This window comes from Neopelma chrysocephalum, unplaced genomic scaffold (assembly GCF_003984885.1).
Source record: "Neopelma chrysocephalum unplaced genomic scaffold, ASM398488v2 Primary Assembly neopelma1_43, whole genome shotgun sequence".
NCBI lineage: Eukaryota > Metazoa > Chordata > Aves > Passeriformes > Pipridae > Neopelma > Neopelma chrysocephalum.
This window is the reverse complement of record NW_020897702.1, coordinates 3,462,542-3,483,400: the sequence shown is the minus strand read 5'-3', so window position 1 is coordinate 3,483,400 and position 20,859 is coordinate 3,462,542. Positions and strand designations below refer to the sequence as shown.

General features: G+C 37.9%; 1 protein-coding gene across 2 annotated transcripts in view; it reads left to right on the top strand.

The window, feature by feature from the left end:
• The window catches only part of FRY (FRY microtubule binding protein), a 241,119-nt gene that overhangs the window by 22,532 nt on the left and 197,728 nt on the right, over positions 1-20,859 (top strand). For both annotated transcript variants that reach the window (XM_027677781.1, XM_027677780.1), the window contains exon 2: positions 6,792-6,966. The gene's annotated coding sequence lies outside the window, so the exon portion shown is untranslated. The remainder of the gene's footprint in view (positions 1-6,791; positions 6,967-20,859) is intronic.

Sequence of the window (20,859 nt, the reverse complement as noted above, 5' to 3'; positions counted from 1 at the left end):
GGTAAGAAATGTTCTGCCAAGTTAAGCTGTAAGGACTGTGCAATAACACATCAGAGAGTAGTGCCTTCCAAGTGCTGATATGTTTATGAATCTGTTTCACAGCATGAAAGATGCATCTAGGACTCTTTATTTAGTAAATGCATTTAGTGTGTTTACTAAGTGAGTAAATAATACTAAATAAGTTTTTACTTACTGTTTAAAGCAACACAGTTACAAGAAAAGGCTCCTGTATAAGAGACCAGTATGATGGGATGAGCTTTGAAGTATAAATAATGGGCAGTACTAGTTGTCTGGGAGAGCATGAAGAGAAAGCACAAGGAACCCTTCTGAGCTTTTTGCACCAATTCAGAGCTGTAGGCTGCTCAGGCCTGGCCAGGCAAAACAAAATGAGAAGTGCAGTTAGTTGGGTAGATGTGGGCAACAGATAGAGCTCTGCTCCTTCCAGCCCCCAAACCAAAAAGCTTTACATTGTGCCACGCAGCAGTAGCTGGTCTGAAGCAAGTGCAGATGTTCCTGGTGTGGCATTGCACTCCATGAGCTGGCTGAGTGGATCCCTGCTGCCTGGGAGGTGTGCTTCTCCCCTCTGCATTGAATACTTTAAAAAATGAAAAATGTAAGTTTTGTACGAATATAAATGGTCAACATCCCCAGCTTATTCTCTCATTGCAAGCTTATTCTCTCTGTGATACTTGACTGGTTTCTGGGCGAGTAGAGAAAGGGAAAGACTTGGAAATTGTGGAGGGTGGGAAAATCATTACATAGAAGAATTTTTTTTGAACAATAAAGTGATACATGGCCAAATACTTTTGGGTCATTTTGTGGGTTTGATTCTCTTTTTTTCATACAACTGATGTTTGAAGTGCTGGTTTCCTTGATTCTTTTACAGAATATTTATTTATAAATATCTTCAAAATAATGTATTTTATCTTTTAATTTTTCTTAGTGTTAACCAGCACAAACTTAGTAAATTAAATTAATAAAGTTAATGTTACTCCTAAAGCTGTCAACAATAACTTTAATGTTTGCCTTCAATATTTTTTTATAATTTAACAACTCAACACAAAGATACTAATACTGAACCTTTCTCTGTAAGTATTCAAAATATCCAGCTATTTTACCAGTAACTTTTTTTAGTAAGCTTTTATTGTAAGTGAAAAGATTGTTTCTGCATTCAATGGAAAGGGAAGATTAGTGCAAGAATAGAGAAGTATTTACATGATCTTTTGCAGAGATTGTGTTTTCTGCATGAATTATTTCCTTAATAATCATTATCATATTACAATCTCAGAATTAATTACCACTTCGAGTGGGAAATAGTTCAGCTGCTTTTGGTTCATTCTTCTATGTTGTTTGTTACCTGCTTTTCTTAGAAAGTTACATTTCTCATGAAGAAAAGTGGTTTTTTTCCATCTGCCCTTTCCATTCCTGCCTTTCTTTTTCTTTTTTTCCCTCACTTTTAGTTGCAAAATCTGACTGGTGCAGTTGCTGTTTTGGACCCCACCCTTGGGGTTGCTAGGCAGAGGAACTTCATTGCGTAAGTAACCTGTTACTGAACAGGCTACTACAGCCCTAACCAGCCACCTAGTAACAGCCAAGTCTTAAAGGAAATAACGTCTACCATTTACTGTTTGGAACCAGACCTTTCAAACATGGAAAAAATGAAGTGTTGAATTTGTATTAAAGTAACAAAACAGAATGTAAATGCTAGAAAACAACTGTCAAAATAGTAACTCCTGAAAATGGAAAATGCAAGTGCTCTTTTGCTTTTTTTTCAATTTTGAGGTTTGGAGATATGGATTCATTTTGGGCTCACCTCTGGCTTCTGGACTGGTTAGTCAGTGACCTCAAATGAACTTCACAGATTTCATGAGGTGGTTTCTTGTTTGTTCTGTGCAATAAATATTTGACTCTAATAATTCCGATCATGACATTCCAAATCAAACTGATTTCTCCATCCCAGTTAAGTGGTAAAATATAAATTACCCAAAATAGAAGCATTTGTGTAAATATTTGAAATAGGGTAGTTATGCTTTCTGTCAAATAGTACTACAAATTCGTTTGGAAAAAGTTTGTATGTGTTTCATCGTGTTCTGGAGATTGTTATTGGATGGATCAGTTTTTATTAGCACAATCCTAAAGTTGATAAACATAGAAATATTAGAGAGAATAATGTGAAGATGCATGTGGGAAAGAAGAGAAGCAGAGAGCAGAGCCTGAAAGGGTGGCGAGATAGCGGGCATGAATTTCAGATGAGCAGACAGGATGGTGTGAAAACAAAACTAAGCAGATATAATGCTGTATAGAGCTTAAAGGTGCAAAATTAAGAGGCAGTGAAGGTAGCAGGTTTGCAATGGCTGATGACATTTTTGAGACTAAATTTCCCCGTGTCATTAAGATAGCTAAGAAAAGCTCTTTTGTTGGTTCTTTGCGTTCTGGCCAGTGTTGGCTTAGCCGTAGGTAGATAAAGTAGGCAGTTACTCAACCATTTGTCTGGTGGAAGCAGCCAGACAGCTCAGTAAGACCTGCTTATGTCCTGCCTTTCCTTTGCTTGTGGCTTTTCTTGAGTGGTGGTTCAAGGACTGCGAGATGGCCAGGCAGCAAGTCTTTGCCTCCTGTTGTAGAGCTGGGCACAGGCTGCTTTTCCACTGTTGTCACCTGCTGAGGGGCCAGAAGGGTCGGGGTAGCCTTGATAACACCCTTGGTGTTTTTTCTCAGCAGCAGCCCCTACCACCCTTAGCTCCCTCAGTACCATGAAACTAGTGGTTAGCATGCAGGACTCTCACTGCTGCGACCCAGGTTCAATTCCTCGGTCCCCCGGCCAGATGGAGCCCGTTAGCCCTGTGAGGCCATCCATCTATGAGAAGGTCACTCTAAACAAACCTACATCCTGAGGACCTCATTGCCATTGTCCAAGCTTGCTTGGCCCCGGCAGATGAACCTTAGGATTAAAGGGTGGGCTCAGTTCAGCGCAGGCTGTGTCTCACCTAAAAAATCCATTGCGCAGGCTGGAAAGGTAAAAGACCTTTCCCAAAATCTTCGTTCACGAAGACTGGCCATTATTACCATGAAAGCATGCCTGCTTCTCCATTTCAGGCCTCCTGCTTCCTCCTCCCTCTTCCTCTCCACTGCCCACTGCAACTTTGCATCTGCCTTTGCAAAGCTCTGAGCCGGCTTTGCAAAGCAGCTGCCAGGATCACTGGGTTAAGGGCCCTTGCTTCTGGAAATTACACCATCTGGCTGTGCACAATATATGGAGTTTATATTTAGTTCACCTTGTATCTGGCATCTGGACTTTATTTCTGCATGCTTGATGAGACCTGATTTGAGCACTTTCTTTGTTGGATGATGTTCTACATAATGTATGCATTGTTACTTCTCAGTTGCCACAATGCACGATGCTCCATAAAAATAGTTGTTCTTTCTGTAAAGCTGTTGCTTCTATTGGTGAGAGCTGACCTTGAGATGCCATTTATTATTCGTGTCTGTTAGAAATATCAGACACAGAGAGTGCTTGGAAAGAACATTTTGCCCTTGTAATAAGACAGATCAATTCTCAATACCTGCAAAGATGGGCTAATGCATGGCAGATGCAGCAGTACTGAGTACTCTGATATTAAGCTATGTTGTCCTATATAGCTCAAGGTGCTATGCATAGGACTGGGTTGAGGGATGGGTTTATTTTTGCTTTTTGTTTGTGTTTGTGTATAATGGAATCTTAGTCATAGCTTCAGGACGCAACAAATAATGCTCTTAAGTGAGTATAGGAAGTAACGTGGTGCAGGAAGGCCAACAGAGGGTGCTGGAGTGATGCAGCTCTTACCTTCATTAGTTTTTGTTGGTTTCTGTAGAAAAATATGTATTTTGACAAACCTTATTTTGGGATGTCTTACTGTACAGCTATGAAGTACTGCGTTTTTTTATGTTTAATATTATAATTTTCATACTTTAAAATTATTTTGTGTTATGAAGATTATTTCAGAAAGGCACATTAAGCAGTAATATTTACAAGAACAATTGTACTTATTTAGGGCATTTATTAATTTTCTTTACTGCTAAAAAGAGATAAAAATAAAAATCCAGCTTTTTCAGAAGAAGTTGGGCACAGTGGAAGTGTCAATTATTTCTCTGACATATATATATTATTGCACATGTAGTGAGACTGATGTAACAAAGCACAAATCTACGAAAGTCATAGTTTGGTGTAAATAATACCTGTGTAGAAATAACATACTCACCACGAAGTGGTTCAGGGAGAAAGAATAAGAAGTTAGATAGCATATGACAAATCATTGTGTAACACTTGACAGTTAAACTAATTATATGCATACTGTACTTTATTTCAGGTTCCTCCTTTTTATCCTTCTTCAGGGTCTGGTTTCTGCTCAGGTCATAGAGGAGACTATGCCCTTTTTATACTGGACTGAAAAGATGCTGTGTGTGCAAAAGTTTTTAACGTTTGGCTTCAGACTGATTACTTGATTCAGCTTACTGCTGTTCTTTGAAGTAAAGCATGTCCGTGAATGTCAGGGTTTACACTGTGGCCTCAGAGTCTGTTATGGAAAGCGCTCCCTTCCTCTCCTTCTGACCATCCTCCTCCCCCCAGAGCAAAGGATACCAGAGATTGAAAACTGCAGTTTTACACATGGATATACAAAACTAGGTGATTACTTCTAAGCTGCAGTCTCTCAATACTGCACAGATGTCATGTATGACAGACAAAATCCACTCTCTTGTACTGGTGATGGTAACCTGAAGTATTCCATGTAATTGGGACTGACTTTTATGAGTTTAAAATGTCATAATCCATTTTTGTTCAAAAATCTTATAAATCTCTTACAGCATCTCACAAGCATTAGCAGACTTCTCAGCAGGAAGGTGAAAAACTCGGGTGGTTTCAGGAACTGGTCAGATCTGCTGTTCGTCACTTCTCATTTTCCAAACCAAAAAGTATCTAAAATGTGGGGCCTTATCTTTAAAATTGTATAGATACAAAAGGATACCCAAGTTTGCAGAAATTTTGAAGGTGCAGATCTGAGCCAGACCTGCTCAGTCTCTCCCCATGACTTTTGACTCATGCCACCATTCAATATTCTCTTAACGTTCACAAAACTGAACTCTTGCATAAACATGATAGAAGAGAATTACCCAGACTGAGAGTAGTGCTTCTTAAAGTGCGGACAGAAGTACTGTTGTGTTTTTTATGGACATCAGCTGCAAAGGGCTATCCAGAAGGATAAAAGCACTGAAAAATGAGAAATCAAAATGTATAAGCCATTTAATAATACATAAAAGTGGCAAGGGTAGTTCCTGTTGTCACGGGAAGAATAGGAAGAGGAGACAGGTTGTAAAACAACCCCTTATGAGATAGAAGACTACTGAGTATCATTTGCTAATATCAACTCTGTAGATCTTTTAATTATGTGCCCTATCAAACATTTCATGGAGCTGAACAAGTTAGGTTGGAGTTGGACTGTCCTGTTTGGTGCTGGGGATCTGGAGTATTCAGATTGAGATATACTGCTCAAGAGGCTGCTCCGACAGCACTGTGGTTGTCCAGACAGGTTTTCTCTCTGTCCTTGGAGGTATTCAATACTTTAATTGGACAAGGCCCTGAGCAACTTCCTCTCATATTCAAGTTAGCAAGCAAGGCATTTTACTCATGTCACAGATCTATGTAGCATCATCACTCCTTGAGCTCACAGAGCACATTTCAAACTGTCCTCCTAGTAATAAAATTCAAATTCAGTATGATAATTTGGTATTATGGGCCTCTGGTCGTATCCCTCATGGGACAGCACTCTCCCTCCAAAGTGTAGTACCCTCATCTGCTGCCAGTGGTTTTAACACAGAAATGGCAGTCTCAACTTCAGAGCCTTTGTGCCAGTTGGGATCTGCTCAAAATATTCAGCTTCTTTTGCATCACCACCTTTTGGAAAGATATTAAAACCTAGGACACACTGACAGTAACATGGCATCATATGATGAGCAAGTTGCTCAGAGGAGGAGAACCAGAGACAACTTCAAGCTCCTTTGCTACGATGACGTGAGAATACAGGACATAAACTTGATACACAATAAGAACAGTCCTGCCATTCAAAAGCCATCTCATGTCTTTGGGATTTTTTGGGACGGAGAAGATTTTAGCCAGTCTGGGTGTGGAAATGTTGCAATGCTAACTCTGTGCTGCTTCCATACAACATAAGAACAAATGTGCATAGCCTGTCTCGAAGAACAGCTATGGGTGAATAACTTCTGTTTCTGGGCCTACAGCTGTTATTGGACTGAATTAAAAAACTGTCTGCCCCTTGCCTGTATTAGAACTAAATAGAAATATATTTCTTCTTTTAATTGGGACCTTGCAGTTATACCCAAATGGTAAAAGTAGATTCCTGCTCTCAGCACGTTTTTTTTCTGTTGGCACCCATTCTGTGTACTTCTGCTTAAGGAATAATTCAGTTTTCATTATTGTATATAGCTTCTGACCAAAAATCTGCAAAAAAAAATACTCTAGTTCATATTGTCAATGAAAAGACAAGTTGTAATTAAAAAAATTAAGATTTATATATAATTTTTTCCCACTTGTTTTATGTCTCTTTCCAAGAGCATGAACCCCTGGTAAGAAACTATGCAGTAATTCTTTTAACAGCTTCTATTACAAAATATTTGATAAATAAATACAAATTTTGACATCATGTTTTAAGACTTGGCTTTTGTTTAATATTTTGTTTAATTTGGGAGCAGTAATATATCACGTTGTCCAGGTGACTGAAGGTTGACTGTTTTTTTCCTAGGTAGTTGTGATGGCTCACAATGCAAAACAGTGATCTCCAGGAAACAAAGAAGATAGTATCCAGTCTGCTTGCAGTTAATGCATCTCTGTCTGAACTAGAAAACTATTTATGAAAATTACATTGCAAAATTAAAGTATTTAGAGATCACTACTGGAATCTGTTGCTTCAGGGAAAGGTAAGACTTTGAATTAATTATCTAGTCATTATGGATTTACACAAGATTTTTCTGTTAAGAATAATGATGAATTTAATGTAATAATGCATGTCTTTATTGAATAAGTGTGGCAACTGTTACCCTTTTTTTAGTAAATAGTTCAGTCTTTTGCATAGGTGAAAAATGTAAAACATGCAAATTGGTATTTGGAAGCTCATGTTTGTGTAGTTTTTACTGAAAAGGATTGTGTGCATGAATTTAAGTATTTGGCAATGACAGGTTTTGGTTTCTTATGGTCTTACTTTAAATATGAATTGCAAAGCTATATTTAGACCATCACATGTGACATGAGATCGTGCACATACTTTACTATGAGTATTTATGGACTCTTTGTGTTAATGTTAGTGAAAGCTGGCAAACCATTACCAGAAGCTGAAGAAACGTGGGTTTTAACTAATCTGATACAGTGCAAGTGTTTAGTTAAAGCCTTCCTTGGACTGAAATTCCTTACAGAAGAGAGTTGTCTATATTTGGTTTTGTAAATGCTGATACACTGTTTGAAAACAGATGAATAAACATTTTGCATGTTGTACTAAGTTAAGTATCTAAAATAGCTGCAATTGCTATCATGCATTTATATGTGAAGGAACCAGGGGAAAAATAGCGATGTGAGTACATCACTGTCCTCTTTAACAAAACAAAACATTTTTTTCCTACTAAAAAAAGGTTCAATGGGTTTTAACCAAACATTATTATTCTTTATTTAGTCCTTCTGCCATAAAAATAAGATTTCTTGTAGACAATTAATTTTGCTGTGTAATTGACTGTAAGTCACTCCAAATTATATTGTTAGCAGTGTTTCTCCTATAGTACTGGCTTCCGTAGTGCTCTCAATTCTACTCCACTGGGGAGTGACATATTTTCTTTTGCTTTTAAAGAGCAGTACTATAAAGGCTCTTAACAAGGTCACAGACTTTTATGAGTAGTTTATTTTATTTTCTTTGTTGATCGTTTAAATACAGATTTTTCTGTTTCAGCTTTTCTAAATTTTTAATGATGGTTTTCAGTACAGTGGGACAATTATTATAATACTATTTATTATTTGGTGTTTATTTTATTTTGATATTTTTTACCTGAGACAGTGCAGATCAAAACAAGTAGAGGAAGTATTTATGCTGTAGAGCACAGTGATCTATAAGTGTGTGATATATATTCTAGACCTGTGTGATCACTATGAAGATGGTGATTTTCATTGCCTAGAGATAAGCTGTTCTGTACACCAGAGATGTGTACCTTACAGCTGGCATGAAAAGGGCTCCATATGGCTGAATCTGTAAGTTCAGTTTGAGTTAGGGCTCTAGGACACATCTCCACGGCAGCATGTGCAATTTCAACCCCGTGTACAGTTGGAACTTGCTGAAATTCCCATGTCAGTCACTGAAGGGTGTAAGGGAGACGTCTACCCCATATAGAGCACTGCAGCCACAGGAGTCTACAGCACAATCTCTAGTGCTCTAGACACAAGATTGAGCATGTAATGTTGCACCACATGAGCCAGGAGGGAATGTCTGATGACTCTGGTCTGGAAAAGTACAACTATATGTAGTAACAGCCTGTAAGCTGGGAAATGCAAGAGCTGTTTCCTAGTCTACCTTGCAACTGTAATTCTAGGACCTCCTACATCCTGGTTAAGCAAGCTCAGAAAATACTAGATCTGACCACTTCTGGATTAGTTTACCTGTTTTACTGTGCCTTCAAGCAACTGATTATACTAACGTTTCTCCTTCAGAAGCAGTTTAAGAAGATACAATCTCTCAGCAGTTAAGCTAGTGGTTTCTGAGTGAAAACAGTATCTCATGATAGCAGGCTTCCCACTCCAGTGAATACAAATTTGGCATATTAGCAGGTGTCTTGTAAGTGTCCTTGAACTCAGAGATGGAACTATGTGAATTTGCAAGTGTATTTGTGGGCATTTATTTTCTAATATCAGACCAAATTATATAATGAGCTATTGTGAAATCTCTTGTCTTTTACAGTTTAGAAAAGATCCCAGGGAACAGAGGGAATTATTTAGTTCCATTTCACTAGAGCAGTGTTGCTTTTTAATTACATTGGTGCCATGTCAGAATTAGCAGAACTGAAGTCTGATGAATGAATGACCTATTATCTTTTCATAGATCTCTCAGGTTTTGGAGGATGACATTGCTGGCATCAGTGAGAGAATGCTAGAGAGAGGGGAGATCATATCTCTTGCTACTCATAAACACAACTGTCTTATTTTCCCTTATTTATTTGAACACTTCACTGTAAATTTATGCTATTTGATTTATTTGATCTGATGATATTTTAATAGTATATTTGTCCATCTGTAAATTGAACTCAATTACTTCTGCACCTTTGGTTTTTAGAAGCAACAAATGAAAACTGTCTATTTAGACCCAGCAAGGCATGTGACAAGCTATCTGGCAGTAATCTAGGAATGCAATTAAACATGTTTAATTATGCGTTTTATTTGCTAGGCTACGGTTTTAAAATTATGCAAGGTGGAGACCTCACAGGACATAAAAATTCAACCATTTTATTTTATTTTAGTATTTTGACTTCATTTATCAGAGTTTGAGAAACTCTATAGTTTCTTCACTTAGTTAATTGTGTAGCCTGTATTACATAGGAAGTTCCTGATTCTTACTTAAGTTATGATAGCAAGCGTTGGTTTATTGAGTGTCAAAGAAAAGTGCGGATCCCAGAAGCTGTAGGTTCAGGAAGTTGTTTTCCATTTTGATCTCCCTTCTTGGGGAGCATGGCTCTTGGAAGAGTCCAATTGTATATCTGCCTAAATTTTGTGCATATATACATGGATTATAGTACTTCACAAACTGCTGGATGAGATATTGATGCAGGAAAATAAATGAGAGCTAGGTGTCCAAGAACTGAGATGGAACACAAGTATACTGGTAGTTAAAAAAAAAAGAAGAAAAAGAAAAACCCCCCAGAGAATGAGGCTAAAAATAGACTTGTTTTGTTATTTTTAGGAATTCCTGCTGATTGCATAGAAATCACAGAACTTTAAAGGTCGTACTACCACTGCTCAGTAACTTTCAAGCATTCATTCATTTTAGTCTAGCGCAGAGATCCAAATGAAGCTGACACTTGGAATTTGGGGGAGGCAATATCATTTTTTCCTAATTAAAAATATCAGTGTTCTAGCTTGAAATCTGTTCTGAGAAACAGATCAGCATCATTCATTGTGTTGCAGCCAACGATATTAATATTGACTTGAATCAGGTAATAACATTTTAGGGCTGATAAGCATTATTTAATATTGCCTAGGAGTGGATTTTGGTTTTCTTTTCATATTAAAGTATTGTAACAGTTCATGAAAAGAGTTATCAATATTAATTCCAGAAGAATTCCTAAGAATCTTTATAAGATGTGTGAGTGCTTAAATAATCTGGTTTTAGCTTAATCTTTTTATTTCCTTAATAGGAGAAGAACAAAAATAGAAGTGGGAGACCTGCATCGGGTATTAAAAAAAATATTTTTTTTTAAGTGTGCCTAGCGTGAAGGTTATAACAAAATAGGCAGCAATTCTTATTGCAACACCAAATACTTAAAAAATAAATCACAAGATGAACAACAAAATCACAGACAGTATACCGTTATTTCCAAAGTAAATATTTTACCAAATAGGTTTTTGATACAAGGAACAAGATGTGCAAGGAACAGGATGTGATACATATCCAGTACAACATTTTAAACACATTTTAAACATTCAGGCTTTTCCCTTGGTTATATTTAGATAAAGCTTAAATAGTTCCACTCAATGTTATTTTGCTTTGATTAAAACAGACAACATTTTAACTATATAGGTGGCTCATTTGGGGGCTTTTTAAAGTATAAGCAATTTTTTCTTGTACATGTTCCTCCATATGGCAGAATAAGGAAAAGGCTTTTATTCTCCATTTCCCCCTATAGAGACATGAGCTAAAAAGTCCAAAGGTACAGATACCCTCCTTTTGCTTTTAGTGCTGATGTGCTATTTTGGAATATGTGCTGACCTACTTTCTGTGTTTCCAGAAAGTGAGCTGAAAAATTTTAGCTTAGGTTGCAGACTGTGATTTATTTTTCAGTGTGTTTTTATACATACTTTCACATAGATATGCACACGCACACACACGCGCACACACACGCACACACACATTGGCTAATGTGGAGGTTGATGTACAGTAGCAAATCAAGATTGCCAATTTAGGTACAATTTCAACAGTAATAGCAGCAGAAATCTACTGCTAGACACCTTCCTTTAGACGATTTGACAGGAAGATATTTCCTATCTAGTGGTGCCCTTATTTAGAGTTACATCATAACATAGGAAGTTTTCAGTTCACAACTTTGAATAAATTTGATACCTAAGTAGAAACATCAAAAATTGCTGTAAGAATTGCTGTAAGAATCTCGTTATTATATTTTTTCAGTTTCTTCAGCATTGTCTTAGACACCGGAAGATAAAGCGCCTTTGAATCTTTCACTTCGACTCTGTGCATCTCTTTATATAGCACTCTGACCATCAAAGAAAGTTCAGCCCATTAGTTTGCCATTCCCAATTAAAGTAATGATATATAAAGCTTGGGAATTGTATGAACAAATTAGGAGAGAACAAATAATGAGAGATGAAGCCTGCTCCTGCCCTCTGCTTAGGGCAGAAAAAATTTATCAGTCTTGGCAAGTCTGCACTCACATCTGAGTTCTCCCCAGCAGAGCAGCTCTGCTGGTGCAAGAAAATCCTTTTTAGTTTACTGTGCTTCACTCACTGTAGTGTAGAAGGTCCTCTCGTCTATCCTGTATGAGCATTCAAGTGTAAGCATCTGTAAGTGTCAATAAAAGTCTGCAGTTTAGGGGAAAAGACAGTTTCCCCTATTGTGGTACTAAACTGCTGTATCTGGTGCCTTGATATTTCCACTTAACAAAGAGGTATGAATAAGGGAGAGAGTTCAAAAAAGAGGCCTGTAGAATTTTTCAAGGTCCTTGTATCTAGCTTTTGTACTGTGAGTCCTCAATAATTCAGTTGTGTAAATTTATAGAACAGAATTTTGCAAGATGAGTTGATCATCATCCACAAATTTCTGTATTTTAAAAAGCCATCTCAAAGCAAGGGATTTCTCAGCTTTATAAATAAAGGCACCTGAATGTTGAAACTGAACTAGCTCCATCCAAACTCAGATTTTCTCACAAGAAGGAAATATTAACATGGAAATAGATGAGTTGTAGCATCTTCTGCCAAAGAAAGAGGGATATTCCTATCATTGTGGAACAGCCACTCCCAAAAGCTAACTTTGCCACTATTCAGTGTAGTTAGTGGAGAGGCAGAGAGTATTCCCGGCCCTGAATCAATGGCTCTCTCCACGGGCTGTAAAAGAGGTATTGGAGACTAGGCTCCCAAGCTGAAACTGGGCTTTGTTATTTAATTCTTATGAGTCCCCAGTACTTTCCAAAAGCCTATCTTTAGTTAGCAGGAAGATCTCTGCAGCTTCCGTATATAGTTGGTCAGATGACCCTCCCTTACACTAATCTCTTGGTTTTTATGTGCTTGTGCTGTATTCTTTCCCATGGAAGATGTGTCCTGCTTGTTAGACTTGAGAAACATATCTGGAAATCTCATTTCTGCTGAAGTTCGATCTGAACTTCACCCGTTTCTCCACATGCTTCCAATCTGTGTAGGAACGAAGGGGATTTCAGGTTCCTTCAGGTCCCTTGGGACCCACTACTAGTTTTCATCCTCCACAGAAATATTTCTTACATTTGCACACTATGCCAAAAGAGCTGTTTTCTTAATACTCTGCTTTTGGAGTCAAGACTTGGATGGATAGCCCCCAAATAATTTCCTCCACCTAAGGAAGACAGAAATTTTGTGACCAGCAGTGTCAAGTGCCATGAGTAAGTCTGATCCTTGCTCTGGTACTTTTTCACTTCCATAGCTGTAACTTGTTCTCAGGTGCAGAGTCCCTTTATCAGCTAAATTTATACTGCTAACATGACAGTAGTTCTTAACTACAGAAAATGTAAGGGTGATGACTCCTAAAGCAAACTGATTGAAGGACTTACCTTACTGATATATGTCTTCCTGAAAATAATTAGTTTCTATACTATTACCACTTTTTCTTGGATGTATGTGTAATTGCAGAAGTGTTCAACAACGTATTTGCCTGTTCTAGAGACTGGTAACAACTTGACTTCCCAGAGATAAGCCAGAACATAATATTCTATGCTATCACAGGCATTAATTCTTCAAATTCCTCTTGAAACTAATCTGAAATGTCAGGAAATTATAGGTTATCCAAGCTATGTGAGGATACTGCAACAGGGCTGCACAGTCTTTGTTTGAGTATCTTTGAATCTGGATTAATTTCAGGATTTTCATCCTGAGTCCTCAAAGTCCTAATTAGCCTACATACAGTCCAGCTGAAAAATTTATTGCTCCTCAATATTTTGCCACTTATTCTAATTTTGGGGTTATAAAGCCTGGAGCTGAACTTGGAAGAAGCAGGAAGATGATGGTGTTTCACGTACCTCCCTTGACTGTGGAATGAAGTACTGGAAGAATTCAGTGGGAGTCTCCCTAAGTTTTGGGAGCATTGCAGGATTTATCTCCCTTGGCAAGCTTTTTTCCTCTCTAACTAAGCTCTTAATCGACTTTGTGGGAAATAAATTCTCTGTTTCTGATGCTCTGTATAGAGATAACAGTAGAAGACATTAAGGAGTGGAAGGGTGTTTCCTTTTCTTGAGAGAGCTGAAACGTGTCGATTAATGTTCACAGTCAATGGGCGAACAGTTGTCTCAAAATATATACTTGCTACGGTGAGTGTCTGTCTTACACTAGGTTACTGCACAGTTTCATTTAACACTAACACTGTGTGTTTCTCAGTTGTTTTTATATGTGTTACTACTCAGAATACGGTTGTGTTGTCTTAGTTGAAAATTTACCAGTTGCACAGCTGACACTCAGCAAAGTAACTCTCCTTTTCTGTTCTGTTGTTGCAGATGATCTTTATTTCTTATTTCCATTGTGTACAATAGTCTGTGCTTATGTATATATGTGTGCATATATATATTTTTTATATATATATATATATATATATACATGCATATATATAAACATGGTGTTTATCTGGAGAACGTTGGGCCACTGCAGCACTTTCAGCAACACAACCCCTAAAGGGAGCATCTGTTAAGCACATGACCTCTTTTGTCATTTTGCCTGTATGAGGGAGCTTGCAAAGGGGACACAATTACTCTCTTCTGCTAATACTGTTTTGAATGCATTTACTGTTGTTCTTGCAAATTAATTGTCAAATTAGTCTAAACTGTAGTTAACTCAGGCCAGCACATGGTCACAAATAATCTCATTGGAATTTTTACATGTTTTTCTAATTTGTTCCTGTTCTACTTGTATTAATAGTAACTGTGTCCACTCAGATCCTAATCTGAATATTAATGGAAAATTGAATAATCAGTATACATATGTACTGTTTTATTAATCACATTAAATATCTATATCTGTATATCTCTGCAAAATGCACAGGCACGCTCCCTTAAATCTAACATTGTATAGGCTATATAAATTGTGTCATATTTATAGCAGTGTAATAGAACATGATGTTTTTCCAGTCCTGTCCAGGAACAATGTTTCGAGCATGATGTAGAAGCCATCTTGTCATGCAGCTGATGCTTTAAGAAGTTGGAGGAAAATAATCAGTAAAATTGGGAGCTTTTCATGTCATTGGTTAAAAATGTAATGCTTTTTCACTAGTTAGGTTCTCATACATCTTCAAGAAACAAGGTGGACAAAAGAGTACCTTAAAATATCTCTGACTTCAAATAAGTCTGTACTGTGTCTCTTATTCTTTCTTTCGTGTTTTGTGGTTTTTTTTTCCTCTCTTTTTCATTCTTTAGGCACTTGGAATTTTTCACTTACCTTAAAGCTTGCTGTAGGAGTCATCCCCTGCTTGTCCTTGCCAAGCAGTGCTCACTGTTGTTCGAGGCAGCACCGTGTGTCAGTTACTTACTGTTGGCCACTACTTCCTGTGGTTTGGAGACCCTGAGTTTCCTCACATCTTTTCCATTTGCTGATTTTTTTTGACGTGTACTGGTCGTCAACTTTTATCTCTGAGTATGGCAGGAGTGGGGGGAGAAATTTACGTTATATTCAGGTAGCTGTTCCTTTCCTTGCTCTCTCTGTTTCTGTGACACTGCAAGAGGAGCTCCAGTCTGCTTCTAAATCCACATTTATGAACTTTTGTAGAGGAAGTTTGCCTAAGCCATTCTCATTTTGCCCAGGCAATGCTTTCCTTACTGCAGATGGGAGAGGGAGAGGGGGAGAAGAGAGGCATGCAGAGAGAGGGAGTAAGTCTCTACACAGAAAAATGCTTCTATTATGAAAGAAGTATCCTACTGTATTGCAGTGTTAGATGCAATAAGTGGGCCTTATTAATACTGTTCAAATGCAAAATAAGTATGTATAATAAAAGTACAGTTCTTCCCCTGTACTCAGTGCTGGTGAGGCCACACCTGGAGTACTGTGTCCAGCTCTGGGCCCCTCGGTTTAGGAAGGATATTGAGGTGCTGGAGCAGGTCCAGAGAAGAGCAATGAGGCTGGTGAAGGGACTCGAGCACAAGTCCTATCAGGAGAGGCTGAGAGAGCTGTGGTTGTTTAGTCTGGAGAAGAGGAGGCTCAAGGGAGACCTCATCACTCTCTATAACTACCTGAAAGGAGGTTGTAGCCAGGTGCGGATTGGTCTCTTCTCCCAGGCAACCAGCAGTAGGACAGGAGAGCACAGTCTTAAACTGTGCCAGGGGAGGTTTAGGTTGGATATTAGGAAGCAAATTTTTACAGAGAGAGTAATCGGACATTGGAATGGGCTGCCCAGGGAGGTGGTGGATTCACCATCCCTGGAGGTTTTTAAAGTGAGACTGGATGTGGCACTTAGCACCATGGTCTAGTAACCATGGCGGTGTTGGATCAAGGGTTGGACTTGATGATCTTGAATGTCTGTTCCAACCCGGTTGATTCTGTGATACAGAAGTTTGGTGTTGTACAATTAAACATGGGCAAATCAGTTATGGAGTTTTTGTTTGTAACTGGAGATTTTAAAGATTATTTATGCATTCAGGCATTCAGAGTAGCTGGTAAGGATGTGTTCTGATGTTTCTAGAGCTTTGGCCTCGGGTGGAATACCTTCATTTTCATATTGATTACTCTTGCACTTGGGACAGTTTTATAGGTAGTTCTAAGGAAGCTGAAACACAGCCAGTGATATAGAGAGCAAATTGAATGTTTCACTGGTACTAGAGAGAGAATAAAATTAAGTCAAAGTGTATATAAGTCTGTAAATCACACTTCCCATGAAAGGGAATGTGCTTAAATCATGCCAGACAACTCACTTTAAACCCATTTCTGTGTGGCAGACATCAAGAATATGCATGTGGTTCTGATCCTCCTGGGAGTGTGACAGCTAGGAAGGAAGATATTTTGCGTATTGAGGGAGATGGAATGCGTTTTCCATCTTAGACAAAAATTTAGGATGCTTTTGTAAAGACCACTTTTGTCTCTGGAGAAAACTGAAGGGTAGACTCACACCTTACAGTTTGTGTGCTCCTTTGTTGCTTTAATAGATACCTTTATGATTACTAGATGAAACTGAGCACTAATTTAGAGAATCAGTTGAATAAACCTAGGTTATCTTTCACTATATGAAATTAATCTACATTTATTATATTGTTACTAAAACTCCAGAATTATGATACCTGAATATATCTCTTCTATTCAGTTCAACATGCTTTGTGTGAAAATGAAATGGGTTTTTGGGGAGAACATGGAGAAGCTGGAAAGCTACAGGCTCAACATACAAACAAGCATATTCTGAGCTGATACTGAAAAGTAAAAACAATAAAAAATTCTATGCTCCAATTCCTTTAATAGTAGTTACGAGTACACTTTTTTCCTGAGAACACTATGATATAGGTGTGACCTGAATACATATATGAGATCCATCTGTCTAGGTCTCAGGCAAAATATAGGTACTTTACATAGAATCATAAAATCATTTAGGTTGGAAAAGACCTCTAAGATCATCAAATCCAGCCATTAACCCAGCACTGTCAAGTCCACCACTCAGCCATGTCCCTCAGTGTCACATCTACATGTCTTTTAAATACCTTCTAGGATGTTGACTCCATCACTTCCCTGGGCAGCCTGCTCCAATGCCTGACCACCCTTTTGGTGAAGAAATTTTTCTTAATACCCAATCTAAACCTCCCCTGGTGTGACTTGAGGCCATTTCCTCTCATTCTATCAGTTATTACCTGGGAAATGAGCCTGACCCCCACCTTGCTGCAACCTCCTTTCAGGCAGTTTTAGAGAGTGATGAGGTCTCCCATGAGCCTCCTTTTCTCCAGGTTATATTTGTTTTAAATGAAAAACAAGCTATACCTGGCTGTTCTGACTATTACACTTCTGAAATGAGCAGATGTCACTGTTGAGGATCTAGGAAACAGTTTGCCCCAACACAAGGGTACAGATGAAACTTATACCAGTAGGAGCCTGGGTAGTAGTGCTTTCTGCTGTTCTGAAACCCACTAGAGGCAGCACAAAATGGATTTTCCCCCATTTGACAAAGAAAGGTCATATTCTTCAGAGGCTCAAAATATTGTTATTTTTTTTAATCCCCAAACCACAAGCATTTTAGAGCTCCTGACCTGCATGACTTGTGGGATCTTTACAGTCTTCATTCAGAAATTAAATGGTGCTGGAGAGAAGGCAGTCTTGATCCCTAAGATTTGGGCACATAGATTTCACTCAGATGTGAATTGAAGTCAACACTGAATGATCTGAATCTCACCTTTAATTAGCAATAGATGATGCAAAATATGTTTCATTATGTGGATGTAGAAGTAGTATCTAGATTGAGAACAGGAAACACCTGTTAAAGAGTTAAATGCTCTTACTGTTTTCAAAGGCTGGTGATAGTTGTTACCTTCTCTTTGTAAGGATAATGACATAACACTCAGCAAATACTAGCCCAGTGGTTTGGTATCGAACCCTTGCATCAGGTTGTAACACGCAACCTGTTAAGACTGAAGGCATGGATATTCAAGGAGGATGGGATGGAAGTGACCCTGGATTAACTAGAGTGTGATGTTTTAGGAAGATGTGAAGGGTGGGAAAAGATACGTCTTCACAAGGATCCAAGAGAACTGTATAGCTGAATTTTCTCTCCTCCCCTCTTTTCTGTGTGGTACTTATTTCAAAGTGTTTTCTGATACACTGTTCCATGTTTTTTTGTTGTTGGGTTTTTTTTTGGTTTTTTTTGGGGTTTTTTGTTGGTTGTTTTTTTTTGTCTTGCAACATTAGAAAGACGTGATATCTAATTTAGGTCTGTCCCATTACATTGCAAAGGACAGGTGTACGGAAGGGTGAGATGAGTTTTGTCTGCCTTTCTTCTTTCCTCTTCATTAACAAAATTCACGTAACACAATCAATTCAAAGTCTTGGGCAAGGGACTATTTCTGCCACAGGGCAGCCTGCTCTATCTGTTTTGAATCTCATCCAGCACTGAATCAATGCAACTTTGATATGTTGGAATTTATAAAAGTCAATGTTATTAATAGACCCCATAGGTATTTGATCATCCATAAAAGTCAAAATTTTCATTACCCTTTAGTTTTCATGGCAAGGAAAGGAAGAAGACTGGATTTCCTATATCTGTGTGATCACCTTGGGCAGTGGCCTCACTTAGCATTAAGTGTAGAATAAACTCTTTGTAATTGATGAAAAATTTCATTAAATTGATTCTCTCTAAGAAATACACAAAAGTTTCAAACATGATGAATTTTTTCCTCTATATCTTTAACACTTTTTTTTTACAGAAGCTGAAGTGCTGTTATTACCTCACACATATGCACTAACAAAATTTAATTTATGTAGGACGCTGAACACTTAAGAGTGGTTTCAAATAGAAAATTGTCTATGAAATCTTTAACCTTAGTGTTTGTAATTGCTCACAGTATTCACTTTCTACACAGAACACAATAGGAAAAACAGGAACATCTGCCATGTTTCAGACTAATACTACCTCTTACTAAGTAAAATTCCTGCGTAGCCCTGGGTCTTTCTCTTACCACTGTACCTAGAGCATAGGCTTAATGTCCCAGATTGCAGTGGAATAATATCAAGTGTTACCATTGTGTAGATTCTGGCAAGTTCCACCCTCAGCCTGTGATCTTTGGAAGATGCCCAGCCACTGGGCTGCCACTTGGGTGCTGACAGCTCTGAGGCCATCTGTGAGGAGCCCTGTCAGCTGGCTGGGTTCCTGTGCTCTGCCTCTACACTCTACCCTGCCAGAAAATGCCTGTTCTCAGGGTTTGTGATGCTTTCCTGTTGGAGAAGGATCAGCTTTCGAGTTCTCATGAAAATAAGGCTGCGACAGCTATCATATAATGGGAACATTAGTGTGAAATAAAATTATTACAAATGGACATTAGTAAATGCATTTTTTTGCTTTTGAAATGCTGCGATATAAGTCAGCTTTCCTACTTAATATGGGAAGTGCACATTATGGATCAAACAGTAAGGAACTAATATCTTAGAATCAGATTACAGCTTTTACCATATATTTTATTTGTTGTTAGCAAGCAAGAATATGATTTCCGTTTAAAGGTTCTTATCTTCTTTCAGCTGAAGGACAATGCAGCTGAAACACTTAGCCAAATCTCTTGCCAATATTCATCTATTAAAATCAACATACCAACATAAAAAGCAACTCTGCAAAAGCTCTATTCTTTTCTTGATGTCTTATCTGTTTGAGAGAGGTAAAGAATTGTCTGGGTTGAAAGTCTGTTTCTTTTTTCTGTGACTGCAATTCAATGTTAAGTTATCTATTGCAAATTAAAACTGTAAATGCAGTGCATGATATGACTAACATCTAATACTCTTATTTAGTTTCTCGAAGGTCAGGTGTAGTAGGAAACTAAGCCTTAATTGCACAATTCTACGAGCCAAGTGTTTACTACAAGGGTGGAAATTAATGTGAACCTAATATGATCTCTTTGCTGTCTTTAACAGGATGACCATGACTGGTTGTTTATTGACCTTTTCCTCTTATACTCACTTCTGAAAAATGATGCTTGACTAAGGAGAGGGTTTTTGGATGCTAAAGTTGTACCTAATCCAGACTCTTCTTATAACAACATTAGGCTGGAAGAAATGGGTTAATTCAAGCGGAGAATATGTCAGATGTTCACATCCTGTGGATTAAGACAACCAGGTTATTCCAGAAAATTAAACAAATAATTTTTTATGTAACAGTTGGAGGATTTAAACAGCTGTATATTTTCCTCACTTTTTGATACCCAGTTTTCCTTTCTTGCATTGTTTAGCTTTTGTATTTGAGATGCAAAGCAAAAGAGGTTAGAGACTTCATGGCACAGATAACTTGGCAGATCTGTGACTGTTCTGATGTGTATAGGGTATGAGACCTGGGTAGTAAGTGCTTAAATTGAACAAAAGAACAAAATGGGTTTTCTAAATTGGTAGGTTCTGTTCAACAGTCTCCTGGGCAAGCAGGTACCCAAGAATATTCAACTTGATTGGTAACAACTTGATTTCTTTAAATATGTCTAAAACCTGTAAAACACAGACAAATTAATTAAGGAGCCTGAACATTGCCTTTGTAACCTTAGTTTTACAAATATTTTAACTAAGGGTAACCAGGCACAGTCACTAAAAGAAGCAATTCATATATCCCTGTCCTGGATGCTTACTCTTGTATTTTTGTCCTTTGTGCCAGCATGACTAAAAATGAATAAATAAACAAAAGGTAACCTAGGTTTCTACCATAGTTTGCTGTGCAGCCTCACAAA